The sequence below is a fragment of the Thermobia domestica genome, chromosome 18, assembly GCF_964235325.1.
Source record: "Thermobia domestica chromosome 18, izTheDome1.hap1.1, whole genome shotgun sequence".
Classification (NCBI taxonomy): Eukaryota; Metazoa; Arthropoda; class Insecta; order Zygentoma; family Lepismatidae; genus Thermobia; species Thermobia domestica.
The window spans coordinates 53,572,365-53,590,199 of NC_137471.1; positions in this window are offsets into that span (position 1 = coordinate 53,572,365).

The following is a 17,835-nucleotide window of genomic DNA, read 5'->3' on the forward strand; positions in this document are numbered from 1 at the left end:
TTTAAGGATTATCTTTTAAATTTTATTATAATTTATCCTAATATTGAAGTCGGACTTCTCCCGAAATAAATTACTGCATACGTGCCTGCTGACAATTTTCAATATATTCCTGAAATAAGTAAAATAACTAAATTAGGAGCAAAAAGCTTCAACACGGGCTAACTTTTGTCCACTGCCAATATTGTTAGAAGTGTTATTAATAGCAAAAACTGCTAGGCAATGCTGAACCTTGGAACTTCACTCCGAACAGCAAGCTTATTATTGAGAACTACATATGGAACATTTTATCAAAACTTATCTAGCTTTTACCTGGCATGAAATTATTATATACACCAAAATTCACTCTCCTAAAATATGTATCTAAACATTGCTCTACGTATCTACGAAGCAATGAAAATTATTTATCGAAATATGTGAGCAGCGAATTCTAACAGCCAGCCATTTTATTTAAATCGTAGTAAACCCTGTAACCGGGCGTTAACGTGAAGACAAAGCTTGGTCCATTGGTAAAGTGTTGGAAGAATATAAACTCAATGTTCGTAGGTTCGAATCTATCCACTCACCATAACATTTTGTTCTTATGTGTAACGATGAAATAAGAAAGAAAAAATGTATAACCGTTAAGACAAAACTTCAACCAAGTCTGAAGAGAACAATACTAAAATAGTAATACAATGACGTCAACCAAAAATTATTTCATGTAGCGTTTGGACGAAATTACAGCTGTTAACAATTGCAGAAATAAAAACAGGCTGTAATGCAGTCTAGACTTCTGAATGCATTTACTTCCTGAAAACTTCCGTCTCGTCATTGGTATGCCGTTAATCATTGTAAAACCTTTCCATTGGAAGTGAAATGACACAAACTAAAACAGTTTTAAATCAATAAATGTCTATGTGTAAAAGTAGGTGTCTTTTATCTGTAGTTCTGAGTTCCTTTTACTTTGAAGTGACAAATGAGAGAAGAAAGTATGGTGTTCGAAAAAAAATCAAATTTGAGATTTCAACGAGTTTACACGTATTATAGGCCTAGCCCCTAACACCGAAAAAGTTATTTTTCGATACATATCCATCAGTTCGTCCGTCCGTTCGCTACACTTTTCTGTGCACTCGCCTAGAAGCCATACCTGAAGCCATACCTCGCCTAGAAGCCATACTTGAACATACCGTAAATTAGTTGAAAAATTTACCGTATGTTCAACTTATCTGCACCAAATTTTAGTTTAAGATTTTCGTAGTATTTCCTATAGTTTTATTTCCCTCCTACTCCCAAAACAAGGGTAGTTTCCTGTACGATGAAAATAAAAAAATATATTTTCTCATAACTGGCTCTAACGATCTTGTTTTCTTTCTTTTTTTATAAATCAATATTTAATTAGCAACCCTATTTTGTGGTATAAGGCATTTATCTGAGAAAAATCTACAAAGGGTAGTTTATACTAAGGGGGTGAGTTTTTTCTCAGTGATTTTCTCAAAATGGACTCAAATGTTTTCGTTCATATTTCATAAATAAAGATTTCATTAATAACTTTTCAATATAGCATAACTCGTTTGTCCTAAAAAAATGCGAGGGGTAGTTTATTCTTGGTGGAGTGTTGTCTGGGCGATTTTCTCAAAAACGACTCAAAAGAGTTTATTCATATTTCAAAAATAAATATTTCGTTAATAACCGAACAATATGGCAAAACTCGTTTGTCCTGAAAAAATATGCGAGGGGTAGTTTACTCTTGGGGGTGTTTTTCCTCCACGGTTTTCTCAAAAATGAGTCAAGCAATTTTGTTCGTACTCAGAAATAAATATTTCATTAAAAACCTAGTAATATGGAATAACTCGCTTACCCTGAAAGAATCCTCAAGAGATAGTTTATTCGGGGAGTTATTTTTCCCTCACGATTTTCTCAAAAATTACTCGGACAATTTTATTGATAATTCATAAAGAAGTATTTTATTAATAACCCTACATTTTAGTATAAGTCATTTCTATGAAAAACAATTACAACGGATAGTTTATTTTTGGGGTCAAGGTTTTTTCCCCGACAATTTTCTCGAACGACAGGCGATTTTGTTCAAATTTCGCAAATAAATATTTCATTAATAACCAAAAGTATATCTTAACTCATTGTTCGAAACAATTCACAAGAGGTAGGTTACTCCTGACGTGTTCTTTTTGAACGACTTTCCCAAAGTGACTCATTTGATTTTTTTCATATTTCATAAACAATGATTGCATTAATTGGTCTATTATATGTCTAATGAAAATGTGCTCAAAGTGTGAGTTAGTTTTGTAGTATGGATTTTCTTCAATCGAAGTTTTTTATTCGATAATCTGACATTCGATGTATTTGAATAATACGATAATTTTATTCGTATTATCCAAATACACACTTCAGTAACAACTGCGGCCTAACACAATTAAGAAATTGAATTGAAAAAGTTTAGTGCGGTGGCCCTGTAATTGAATATTTTTTGAGAAACTCCCTAGCTTTTTGTGGTAAACTCAGGCTTTTCTTTTTCGAGCGACAAAAGAGAGAAGAAAATATAGTGATTGTGAAAATAATATCAAATTCAGATTTCAACGGATTTACATGTTTCATGGCGTCTACATACCGAAAATGTAACTTTTCGACACCCGTCCTTCCTGTCCGTCCGTTCGGCACACTTTTATATGCACTCGCCTAGAGGCCATACCGTTCAACTTATCTACACCAAATTTTAAACTTAGGGTTTACTTAGTATTCTTACAGGAGCTTTTCAATTTTTCCTACCACCTAAAATAAGTGTGGTTTACAAACAGCCGAAAATCGAAAAACGCTATTTTCTCAAAAATGGTTTTAACAATTTTGTTTATTTTTCATTAATCAATATTTAATTAACAACCCTATATTGCAGTATCAGATATTTCTCTTAGAAAAAATTACGAGGGGTAGTTTATTCTTGGAGGTGACTTTTTCTCGACGATTTTCTCAGAAAAGACCCTGGCGAATTTTGTACACACTTCAAAAAAATATTTGACCTTACAACATGGTATAAGTCAATTGTCCTGAAAAATATATGAGTAGTAGTTTATTCTTGGACTTGAATTTATTCCCAGTGAGTTTCTCAAACACGACCACTTGGCAACCCTGTATCTCGACAACGAAGCTGAATTCGAAAACTGCAAGAGGACCATTTGTCTCCTTTTGATGTCACGAATCACCTCCCGAAGTTTGTGGACATCTTACAGGTTCACCCTTAATGAAGCTTCTTTTCGAAAAGTTAACTATTAACTTTAGGCATTGTTTATCTTTTTTTAAATCACAAATGTCGTTATTAATTTTAAGGCAGAGAACTACTTCTGAGAGAATAGATCTTGAAAAATAATTTTAAAACTTAGACTTTTGTTTTCGAGACATTCCAGACAAGACGAGACATTTTACAAGCTATCTCGTATCGAAAAGCATTTGCCTCGTATTATCTTGGATGTCACAAAGCGCGTCTTGTCTCTTTCTCGAGACATGTCTTATCTCGTGCGCATTCGTTAACACTTGGGAAGGATTATCTTTCTACTCAAAGCATTGTTTTTATAATGGTTGCATATTTATGATAATTGCTGTCCACATAAATTACAGTCCTTTCAGTTGAATTAATTTTTATTATTATTATTATTATTGAAATTGCAATATCCAGTTTAACATTGGACGATTATGCACCTACGCTAAGGGAGAATGATGATGAATGAAATGGTGAAATGAAGAAAGTGGGAGGAAAATGGAAAATCTCAAGAAAACACATACCCATGCACACGGTATTTGTCCACCTCAAATTTCACTTGGCACGAAGTGGAATCGAGCCACGGACCCCCTGCACCAAAGGTCCCTGCAATGCTTTATTATTATTATTATTATTATTATTATTATTATTAATAATAATAATAATAATAATAATAATAATAATAATAATAATAATAATAATAATAATAATAATAATTGAAGCGAGCTTAACGAGTTTCAACCGTACGACTCATTCGTCTCTTCGTTCGTCTGCTCCTCTCATAAAAGACATTTCATTTTAATGAAACTAGTAAGTGCCTTCTTTTAGCTCTGCGAAGTAACTATTGCTTGGAATATGAATCTGCAAAACATAAGATATAAAATTAACCAAATGGTGCAAGTTTCCACTTATATATACAAAACAATTTTGCAATATCAACTACGTGAATCTTGTCCCATAAAGAAGCCGAAACCCCTACACCGAAGAGCCCTCCGAGATTTGATCATTGTCCACACGGACTGAAATTGTCATTTGAAGCCAGGACTTTAATATGAAGCCAATAATTTCTTTAAATAGACGGAAAATTCGGAAGTTATAAGCATTTTCATATTTTTGCCTTTTCCCATAAGGGAGCCGTAGCCCCCTATACTGAAGACCCCCCCGGAGATTTGATCATTGTCCACTCGGACTCAGTTTGTCATTTGGAACCAACACTTTAATACGAACCAAAATATTTCTTTAAAATAGACGAAAAATTCGAAAGGTATAAACATGTTAATAATTTTGCCTTTTCTCATAAGGGGGCCGTATTAGCCTACACTGAAGAGCCCCACGAGATTTGATCATTGACCACTTGGACTGAAATTCTCATTTGAAACCAAAACTTTAATATGAATCCAAAAATTAAACTTTTACATCAATTTAAACTGACTGGGTTTCAGTTCCCCCCACTATTGTTTAGTTTAGTTAACTGGTAATTTGTGACAGCTTCACATCATCAAAAGAATGTTTCACTTCCCCTCCCCTCCCCCAGGAGTTCGTGCTGGATCCACCACTGGAATCAATAGACACTCTTCCTATTCTTTTTGTCATCCTTGATTGTGTAGGGGCTCCCTCGTACAAATAAAGAAGCGGTAATATTACAATCAAGGGGCGCTATATATTAGGTATTTTTTTAGTTACCTACCCCTAACCGCACAGGGACATCTTTCGTAGAATAAAAATATTACGTGATATTCCAATCATGAAAGGGGAGAGGATGCTGTAAATATATTTCTTATTCATTTTGTCTGTCCTGCTTATCAAAAATTAATTTCTGTTGGAAGGCTACTGAAATGAGAGGGGCAAAATAAAAAGTCGTACCCCCTCCTACATGGTTGCTCAAATAAGTACTAAAGAAAGCATTTTAAACTAAGATATTTAAGATTTAAACCAGGAAACTAAGATATCCTACATTATGTAAGGATGGCATATTCAGGATTATTATTATTATTATTATTATTATTATTATTATTATTATTATTATTATTTGAATGTTTTTGGAGCACCGAAATTTTGTGAGACGAACAATGATATGTAGAGGTTTAAGATGGGTGGTCATAGAGGAGGAAAAACCAGGATTTTTCTCTGTCTGACTCTCTAACGTAAAGATTATGTGCTGAAGGTAAGAAGCATCATCATTCTACAATAGGTTGCTTTTACGTAGAATATCAATTACATGAGTTCTCCTCCTTCGGTCTACTTACCTTATGTAGTAAATTCAAAACAATTTCAATTCAATACAAATACATTGTAAAACTTTTCCGTAATTAAACATCTAGGGAAAATTAAACATTTAATAGGGAAATCTGTTATCAAAATATCCAAACACGTAGATAGAAGACTATCTAGTGAGAAATATTGTGAAACTTTATAAAATTCTCCAAATTAGAATTAACATTTACTGGGAAACATTCGTTATGCGCCAGCGAGCATATGGTGAGCAGTGAGCACAGGGGAAATAATTACGAAACTGTTTGCAAACAAAATTAGGGACGCTAATGCAAGTGCGACAACAGCATTTTTTCTTTTTTTGGTATCGCCATGAGTTTTACACATACGTTACAATTTGATTCTTTCCCAAATAAAAAAATAAAAAATAACCGTAGTGTAGTGATAAAAATGATAACGACACTTCCACGGGATCGAACCCGCTACCTTCAGCATACAGACTCGTTGCTTTAACTAACTGAGCTATTTGTTTTTTTACGTGAACTGAGCCTGTTCCGGTAAAGACGATATTTCATTACGATCGTCCTACCAATTCGTCCTTTTCCATAGATAATTTTCACTATTTGCTCTATCTTTATGTTAATATTTAGCATATATTCATATATTTGGAGTTTGCAGATAATGCATATAATAAGACATACTAGAAATATTCGTTAAAAGTTTAGTTTGTAGATTTAATCCACATTTCTCTCAATGACATAGATGTCGCTGCTTCGTGTTGAAATGCAGAATTCCCTCGTGTTCTTGAAAATTTCCCACTTTAACAGAGTTGGTAATTCTCGAGATTTCTGTCGATTTAATGTTTTTTGCTTCTAATTTCTTTATTTTAAGCTAATATCTAACACAAATATTAAAAACGGGTTTGTTATTAACCTATCCTGTTGGGGAAACCTTCCGAAATTTCGAACATATAAAGAAAACAAAGATATTTTCAAAAAACTTCAAAATAAAGAGACGCGTCATTTATTTTGCTCATGGTAGTACAATTGTTTCATTATGAATATTAACAATTATTAAAATCACCGGAATATATTGAGGAGTTGGTCAATATATTACTTCGTAAAGACCGAAGTTTAATCTCAAACATGTAATTTTGTATATACTTTCCTTTTTTTGTGTGTGTATTATTTGTATTATTATTACGTTTTGTATAAATATATTATTTGTATGATTATGTGTTATTTGTATGTATTATTTCTATGATTATGTGTTATTATTTGTATGTATTATTATGTTTTGAATATGTATTATTTCTATGATTATATGTTATTGTTTGTATGTAATCGAAATAAATATATACACAAAATTTTATTTTTGATTTATATTTCATAATTTTCTTAATATTTTTATGGATCGTTTTCATTAATTTTAAATTGTAACATTTACTCTTGCAACTTATATTTTGATGAATCGTTTGCTGTGCATTTTTTATTCAATCGCTTCATTAGAAACTCTACAAACAACATAGTTGTGAGTATATTAAAATTGCATAGCAACGTATTTTTACGTATCGATTTCAATTATTTATTGGATCGTTTGCTATGCAAACTACTTGTTAAAATTTCGAAAATATTTAAAAAATTGTGAACTTTGAAAAATTTGAAAATACTAAAATATGTGAACATAATAATAATTTTTAATTGGATCGCTTCATTAGAAGCTTAACGAACAACATAGTCATGAGTATATTAAAATTATTGTGCAAATGCATTCTTTAATATATGTGTGAACATAATTATTTTAAACTCGATTGTATCTTTTTTCCACGTTTCGTTTCCTATGGAAACTGAACTATTTTTGATTGTGAAAATATTTAAAAAGTTCCTTGTTAATTTTAATTGGATCATTTGCACTTGCATTTTTGATGGTTCGTTTCATCAGAAGCTCGGTGTTAATTTTTTGTGTGAACATAATAAGAAAGTTGTTAAATTTATGATTTGAACTTTAATTTTGCTTTTTAGTTGAACTTCACTTTTTTATTTTAACTTAATCATTTCCTTAAAAGACCAACTTGCAGTAAAATAATTACATAGTGCATTCAGCTTAAGTATTTAGCAGAACACTTGAACAGTATGATTTGTCAATTATTACACATATTCGTTGTTAATTTTTAATTATGCATAGCATATTCATTGTTAATTATTTATTCAGATAGAACCGTAATACTGTGATCGTATTAAAAAATCCGTAGGAAGCTCTTATTTTTACGGTTCGTGTGCTATACATACTCAGCTTTTGTATTGTTTCGTGTTATTTAGAATAACTCTCGTTGTTAAAAAATGTTTCGAAATACTAAAATATGCAAAAACACTAAAATATGTGAACGTTTAAAAATTTGATAATGATGGGAAAGAATAAAAGTTATGTAACGAAACAAGAAATATATATATACAACATATTTAACATAACATATTCCTTATAACATAACATGTTTCATTAACATATTCCTTAAAATATTGTTTAATACATTCAATATTTACATTATTATATGCACAATTTCATATTGGCCAATTTAATGCTGAAAGTCTTTTACTTTTCTTTTTTGTTAATTTACACAAAATGGTTTGTAATTAATAAACACAAGAGTTTTCATTTTGCATTTCAACTTTTTAAAAATGCATATTATATTGTAAATCTTTTTGTAAGAATAATTCAGTAATTAATTGAATGTTGTCCTTGTTTAACAATATGTTATATAATGCATATGTAAATTCCTAGTTTTTACTTTCGATATTACTATGCACTGTTGTAAATTCTTCATATAATGCATGAAATGTTTGCATTATAAGACGCACCATGCATTATAACATAGTTTATCATAGTCTAAAGTAATACATTCATGCTCATCTACATTACTGTGATTTTGAAAACATCCGTAACACAAAAGTTTATGTTCTGGTTTCCATCTTGTAATAGACATTAACACATATTGTTCATTTACAGAGAAAGAATTACAATTATATTCGCAATGGTCGTATATATTTAGGGAAATACACTGATCCACTGACGACTGTCCATACACATATTTATCATGCTCAAGATATGTTTCTCTTAAATCAGAAATGTGATAATCATTAAATGTAATTTCCTTATATGTATAGTTAAATTTGTTTATAAGATATGGAATAATATTGGTATCTATATATTTCAAATGAATTTTTAGGTATTGTTTTAATATTAGATCACTCGTTGATTTTCTGATTACGAAATTCCATACAACAGTATTTAATTCTTCATCAGTTTCACTTACACATTTATGCACAATTTCGTTTTTACTACGAATTGCACAACTTTTCAAAGTAAAGGTTCAGAAAGCTTATAATTTTCTAGTAGTTGTTTTACACAAACTTCAGTTACTTCATTAGGAGAACATTCACACTTTAGCTCGTTGAATATTAAAATGTCTTTAGAAATTGTATTTTTATCTGCTACTTCCTCTTCAAAGGGTATTTCATTTGGATATCCGAAACTTCTTCTAAACACAATATGTTTCATGACCTCCTGCTTAGGAAAAATAATTTTACATGTATCATTTTCTTCAGGAATATCAATCATTTGGATAAACAAGAATAATTTTCTTTTGTTTTTCAAGTTCAAAACGTTTTTCACGTGGTGAAATATACTTAGTCTACACTTAGAATCCGCTTTATATTAGTATCACCCCATGAGCTGATTTATACTCACAAACCTGCGCACAAGACTGTACATTACGATATTTAATTTTCCAGGTACATCACCTTTTATTATCAATGAACTTTATGAAGATTTTTGTGTGAAAATAGACAATTTGTAATAAATTACATGATACTGTTTTTAGAAACAATTTTACTATTTTAGTAACATAAATATTGTACTTATAATACACTAAAGAATGTAAACCATATATTGTTATTAAGTTCAACTCCGTCAAGATACAACTTGCAACGAAATTTACTTAAATCACATCATTAGAAACTCCAAGGAATATGTTTATAGATTTAGATGAGGAAAATATCAGCAATTGTTCGCATTGCGGAAGTGATCGTGCCATTACTGACACATTCTGTACCCCTGAACTTCATAAAGGAATACAAGTTGGATATAAAATTCTGCAAATTAAAGAAATGTGGAAATTCTAACTACTCGGTTGTGCGAAGGAAAAACTCTTATAGTCTGTTTAAAGACTATGTGAGCTCCTTCCTCCAAATGCAGTACGAATCTTCAGGGTTTCCTGATTCATGCCACAATGAAGGAGACAAAGAAAAATACATTAAAGAGTATCTTCCCACGAGGACATACAATTAAATGAGAAAATATTGGAATGAACCTAGGACTAATGTACGTAGCTATAATATTCCTCAATTCGCTTTATGGAAAATGAAGACAAAGAACGGACTTGTCATAATCTGTAATTGCTAACATGTTGGAAAAGCGGAGATACAATGATGCGGGAGCAGTTTCCTTTACCTGGGAGGTTGTAACGCAGTGTCATGCGTTAGGGGTGCGAGTAAGTAATGATAGTTATTTTAAGTTACTACATGCATTATTGGTGCATTTTAGTTATGACCCGCTTGTTATTTTGACAAGTTGTAAGTCCGCAAAGGATAATATTGATTTATAACATATGGGAATTGGCGCGTGAAATATTTAGGGATTTTGTATCTGCAGAGAAACTAATGGTTTAACTGTTGAGTTATTGGGTGTTCTTCCGGTGGTTAGTACGAGTTTTGCGCCAGAACATAGTACATGTTCTACACCTGAACCTACATTGTATGGTGCAGGCAAAGGGAATTGCTTTTGCATTGTCAATAGTAGAACTAGACACTATCCATACTTTGATCTGCGTTGAAAGGAAATTACAATAAGATGCATACGCACTACTGAAATTGAAGACCATCAAGTATATATTCACTCGTTATTTGAATTTGTATAAGAGCATACGCTAGATGACGTCGATGATGATATGTATATCGGTATAACTATTGAAAGTTCTACGTCAAAATTAAACACTTCAATATACATGACATACCGTCCAACATTTAGCTTCATACCGTCTTAAATACTAATGAACACATCATTTTAATGGATTCACTAATTTTTAGAGTACACATTCTAAATCACCGCAATAAAAGAGGACCATTACTAGTAAGCAAGTACATTGATCTCACTACACATCCCGCTGAACAATAACATATACTGTTCTTGGTAGGTCAATAATAAATATGAACAAACGTATCAACTAAAAATCATCCTGAACGACCACTGAAGCAAGCAGAAAAAATAATCACTGACGTGAATGTAGACATCCAAGAGCGGTGCTGGTGCTTAAAAATTGTGTGAACATAATAAAAAAAGTTGATAAAAATTAAGTTCTAATTATAAACATACGACGTTTTCAAGTATATATCTTTTAAAATCTTTTTCTATGAATATTTTTATTAGTTCATTAATAAATTCATCATTTTAATTGCTTTTTCATATGTATTGAAAATTGTAATGTTGTGAATGTTTCTCCATGGGATTTCTGAAACTGTTGTAGAATTTCAGCCTGGATGTCGATATCGGTAATTAAACATATCACTTTTGTTTTTAAAATGTCTTTATGAATTACCAAGCATTTATGCGCTGCACTTTGTTTATAATTATCTGAACACACATCAAACACTAACAAACTTCTTCTCTTAGGCTGCCACAAATGGAACGTTTTTATTAAACATTGAATATTAATATCATTATTATTATGGCATTCACACACGCAAAACGTTTCATCCGACATGATTTGTCTTCTATTCAGCAATACGTAGAAACAGTTTTCAAATAAAGTCTTTTTCTTTATATTTACATACATATACACAAGCACAAAAACTAAGTAAATGACTAGATTAGACACTGATTTGTTCATTTTTATAACGCGGTATTTATATACCTTGTTATGACGTCATTCAGCAGGTTTTAACGGAAACGCCCACTTAAAACATGTAACCAATAGCTTTCATTCTCTTTTATGACCCCGTTTTAGAATGTAATCTGACGTTTTTTTCTTCAAGAACTCTCTTGTTAGAAGTCTGTAACATTTTAAAATTATTATTCAAATGGTTATGGAAATGCATTTTAGCAATATCAGTTTACGAAAATTTTATAGCACCTAGTTTTTTTCTTTGTAAGCTCACACTACTACTACTACTTCTATTACAAATAATAATAATAAATTGGCAGCCTTAAATTACGAGAGTTTTTTGAAAAACTAACTGTATGAAACATTGCATCGAGCTGACTTAATTTTTGTTAAATTACATCGACTTGCTTTATTGAAAAAAAAGAATTTAAATTTGGATCAAACTCACTGAAAGATTCTTAACAGTAAGTGCTGTGGGAGATATGAAAACAAGTCTCCGCACCATAATTCGCGGTATTGCACGCAACATATATAATAGAGTTAGAAGTTCGTATGATACTAAGGATATATTCTAATTTTAAAAAAAAGATAAGAGAGAAACACAAATCGAAAGAGTTTTCATTACCCCTTGAGACAAATAGCAGAAAATACAGAGCACGGTTAGGTTAGGTTAGGTTAAGAACGAGCTTTTAATATATTTACGCTGTAAGTGTTCCGAATTTACAAAGTAAATGAACCGATTAATGTTACGAAATAAATGAAGAAAAAGAGAAGGGAGAGAGAGAAAGAGAGAGACAAAGCATAATAAACAAATACCAGCAAATAGCTAAATAGACTTAAAATAGATAAATGTAGAGAGAAAGAAATAGACAAATAGCTAAATACATATAGCTTAAGAGAGAAAGATATAGCTAAATACATACAGCTTATGAGAAAGAAATAGACAGATAGCTAAATAGATATACATAAAGGAAAGTAACAGAGGCATACATAGAGGGAAATAACAGAGACATACATAGAGAGAAATAACAGAGACATACAAAGGAAAATAACACAGACATACATAGAGGGAAATAGACAGAAACTTACATAGAGGGCTATAACAACAGAGACATATATAGAATGAAATAACCGAGACATACAAAGGGAAATAATAGCATAGATATGCGTAGAGAGACTTACATAGATGGGGAATAAACACAATACATATACGTAGAGATAGATAGATATTTTCAGGGACGTAAAAATATCCAAAAATTTGTTCTAATCCAGTGAAAAGGCTAAAAAATATTGCCACTATGACTTGTGTGATCACACAGACTGAGACAATATCGTAATAGTATAATAATAAAGACGAAGGCAGGAAATTACGTTTCACCATTACATATTGGCTCACAATTGTGGTCAATTGATAGTTTTCGTGTTCTACAGTGTTGCTTTCCATACTTAGTTCATATTTGCTATTCTTTTTAAACACTGTCACCTGTTTAATAGTCCCATAAGAATTGTACTTCAGTTCCTTGATGGTATGTAATCCCGCACTACAGATTATCCAACCCATAGGATAAAACCGTTGGAGAGAGTTGAGTCCCTATAATCTTGACAAATATGTCTTCTGCAAAAGATTATTAAATATCACCCATGTAACTGTACTCGCTCAACCAATTCTAAAACAAAACCACTGCCAAGTCACAATTCCTTATTACATACGTTAGTAAACCTGTTTTATACCCCCACTGTTTCTTATCTTGCGACGCCCCTGTAATTACTTCTGCCAACGGTAAGCTTAAAGATATGGTTCGTAATAATGTCCATAAAAATTAGTTTTTACAATCTCGTAACTAAGAATTTTAATCTTTTGAAATTATTTATCCACGGAAAAATAAATAATATATATATAAATTGCAAAATAATTAAAATCGATTTACGTTACAAAAATATAAAAATACTATCACGGCTTGCCCAAGGACCGAACCCCGGACTTTTAGTGTATGAGCCCAGCGTCTTACTCGTTACGCCACAACGGAAGATAGCGTAATCTAATAGCGAAGCGTGTTAGCAGGTAATTATCGTTTCAACAAATATTTTAAATGTAATTTACTAATGTTTTTCTTATTATTAACCTCATAATATATAAGTAAATTATAAGTGTCTTCCAAGAAATGTACCTCCGTAAAATTAGTTTTCCACGTTCTAATGTTCATGACGCACAATCATGTTGTCACAAACACAGTGTTCATTTAGTATCTTATTCCATTCCAAATGACTTATATTTTTGCACTCTTTCTATTTTACTTCTATCCATGAAAATTCATAATTTTAACATATTACTTATAATAAACTATCGAATAAATAAGTAAATAAATAAATGAATTCAGTTCACGTTACAAAATAGTAAAAATACGAAAGAAAAAATCTTTTGCTACAGCTTAGTCCAGGATCTAAGCCCGGACCTTTAGTGCATGAGTCCAGCGCTTTACTCACTAGGACACGTCATGACGTGATCTCAAAACCACGCTTTCTGAGTAGCACGGGATAATTACGCGATCTCAATGCCACGCTTACTGGTAGCACGTGTTTTTGCCAACGTATTTAATTTCAGCATTTATTTTAAAGGTGATATACTAGTGTTTTTTTCTTATTATTATTTCCCTCATAATATAAGTAAATTATGAATGTTCCGAAAAACGTACTAAGTTCTATATTATGACGTACGTACAATGTGGGGTGGCGTTCATCACTACCACTATGTCTTCCAATTATGTGATCATGCAGAATTTCTTGTCTTGCGACATCTCTTGTAATTTACTTCCGTCATCTATATGTTATAATAGCCATGAAAATTATTTATGAATAAACTTCAACGGAACAAAAAATAAAAATAAAACTTTTTATCACATCTTGACCGAGGATCGAACACCGGACCTTTAGTGCATCAGTCAAGCGCCTTACTTGTTACTCCACAATATGGCAACGGAAGCTGACGCATCTCAATGTCACGCTTCGTGGGTGGCACGTGTTTGTGCCAACGTATCCAAGTACAGCATTTATTTTAAATACAATTTACTACTGTTAGTATATGTTAGTCGAATTATATATCTGCTTTCAATATGGTAGTACATTTGGTTTCTTAGCTCTTTTCAAACATGGAACGTTCCATGTAATTTTTATTACGATGATTTAAAAACTTGGAAGGAAAGTTTGTATATTAAATATGTTTCAATTAATTAATTTTCTCACCATATGCAAACTGAAATGTTCATCCGCTATCCAAGTCTCCTAGAAAAGGATACAGTATAATATTTAAATAATCAAGTTTTCCATAACTGTAGCCCACGCCCAACCTTCCTTACTTTTCATGTCTGCATTACTCTTTCATGAAATTGGAATTTATTCGTGTGGATCTGTATTTTCGAACATATATGTGTATATATAATACTGGTACTCTAATGTGATTCTCCTCCTCCTACACTTGTCTTAAAACTCATTCTTTATACCCAGTAGGTACAAAATTTCAATCTAGTTTATGTATACTTTCTGACTTTAAGTTCTTGGGACCATTCATCTTGCTAACATGTAATGGATTTAGCTATATGGCCTACAATATCCGTCAACTCTAACTTTGTGGTGCATTGTTCAAAAGAGAAAAGGGTTTCTAAAGAATTATCATTATGTTAGCTATAACTCGGTACTGCTTTCAGGAATTCAGTTTCGATTAATTCTCGAAATATAAATAGTGTAAGCTATCAAATTGTTATAGAGAAAAAATAGGCGGTAAGAACCATAAAGTTTAGTAAATTTGCAGAGTGTAGTTGTCACCCATTGTTTTGGATTGGCATTATCCATTTGTCTTAGCTTTTAAAACATAATCATATTCCAAGAAACTGAATGACAGTTAAGTGTTAGAATATTTAAGATAATTCCATACACTATCAGACTTTGTCCATAGTTAAGCGCACACACACACCTTAGTAAGTAATTTTTATTTGTAAGAGACAGTTTCTATTCCATCTTTACAATTATTGAGAGTTCGATTCCCGGGTGCAGTTATTATTTTTCACGAAGAAAATATTGTGAATTTTTTTAAAAAAATAACCGCGGTGGTGAGCATCAGCATTAATACTATCATTAAGTATATGAACTGAAGTTCTTCTTTGGGGCCGCGGTGGCTCAGTGGAAAAAGTGGTCGTGCGTTCAGCACTGATGCTTGGGCTTACTGATTCGATTTCACCTCACGCCAATTATTTGAACATTTTTATGACAAATATCAAGTTCGTATTTTGTGGTGGTCAAACACCGTGTGCCTGTGGTTTCTCAGCGTTTTCCCGTCACTTTCTATTAATGTTTTGAGAGCCCTTATAAAACCGATGGTACAACAAATCACCGTCTCCATTAGCGTAACCGTGGGACTCAAAGATTTCATTTCATTTTGAAAGTTTTTCTTTAATCCAACTGCACAAATGGTATGTCAATTAACATACAAGTTATAGTTTGTCCTACACTGAAACCCTTCATGTATGACATCCATACTTTACCTTAGATAGCTATTATAGTGTTTTTGCACCAGATTTAATATTAAAGTGATTTCATATAAAATAGCCTGGGGACATAAACGCAAATCCACAACTTCAAACCCAAAAGAAATAGCTAATTATTTATTCAAGGAATGAGAAAAATTGATCTCATTGCATGTTCCTTGCTACCAAGTAATTTTAGCGTTCACAGAAGAAGTTTTCAAATTCTTTAAATTGGTTGCTTAATTTTTCTCGAAATTCTCCCGTTTCCTCCCACTTTATATACTTTTCAAGAGCTATACATATAAAAGCGAAACTACATTTAAAAACATCGCCGTCTCCTTTAGCCTCTTTCAATTCTATAGGATACTGAGGTCAAGTGTAAATTTTAAAAATCAATGTTAAAAACACAGATTTCATTTTTTCTTTCTTTTAAATATGAGAAATCAAATTTTCACTTTGCTTGTACTAAACAGGTATGAATGGGTTAAACTCAAATTACTTTATTACAATAGAAAAGAAAATGGTAAATATTTATTCTATCCGTATGCATTCTAGTGGACTAAGTGTCTAATGGTTAGCGCATCAGTTTTTTGCATTTTCCAGTGGAAGGTTCTTCACGAAAATGTCTCATAGACCCTCGGTGTTGAAATTTTTTCCTTCAATCATACTCACCATAATTTTCAAGTATACTTTGAAGTTGATAAAAGACAACTGTATGTCTCATGTATATTCATCACACTATTATCAGAATACCTCATCACTGTTAAGTACTTGTATAATAATAAAACCTGAATAATGATAATACTAATGGGGGTTTTAAAAAAGAGGTATAAAAATTCTGAAACAAAACTCAAATTTTCCCTTTTACCCAAAAAACACCCATTTATTTTACAATATTTACATTTTTCTTTTTTGTTTCAAATATTTTTCTTTAAGTTTTTTGACCGTCTCTAACCTTTAACATTTTTCATACGATTTCACCAACAGTTTGTCCTCCCCGTCTTCTAAAAGTAATAAATCACCATTTCCCCTCACCCCGACTGGTGTCAGTACTGCTGGTTCCATCGGTGGTGCTGGTACTGCCGGTTCCATCGGTGGTTCTGGTACTACCGGTTCCATCAGTGGTGCTGCTACTCTCGGTTTTATTATTTTTACAATTGGAAAATATTTCTTTCTTTTATTTTTTAATTCATCTCCGTTTTTAATTCATCTTTCCCTTCGCTACATCCAATAAATAGTCTATTTTGTCGAACCAGTTAAACTGATTCAACGATGAGGAGGTGCGGGCGGACGATGTGCTTGGGTGTGGCTCCATTCTTCTGTAAATAAAAGAAATAAAAAGTATTATTAGTACATATTTTCAGCAAAATAGTACAAATCATAATCCGCACTAATAAAATTCTAACCACAAACTCAATCACATTGTTTAACTTGGACAACTTATGTATAATTTTATAGGGGTAAACGTCACAAAAAATTTCACCGACATGTAAGAAGTTATGCTTGATTCCCGGTAGGAATTTTATGGGTCAAATTAGCGCTAAAATTTCCACGAGTAAAGTTCTAAAGCTGTGTGAGACATATGCTTAATTTTCAGTATTTTTTTCTGAAAATCTATAAGAAAAATATCACTCTTAAATAAAGTCTAGCAGTCCTGCGAAGCCTATCATAGTCCTTAACGCTAATAATCATGCTATTGGTACAAACTGTCGCGGCTTTAATTTCCGGTGGTGGTAGAGTACTAGTCTCGTATAACCACACTGCTGAACGCTTGGTTAAATTGAAATTAAGCTCCCATGTACCGATAATAAATCGTTCGTAGCAATGTGTGCTTCAATACAAAACTGTAATCTTTACCCTCACTAAAAACAGGATTAATCTACAATTATTATTTCCGCTCTCCATTGTAGCAAACCCGGGTTCAA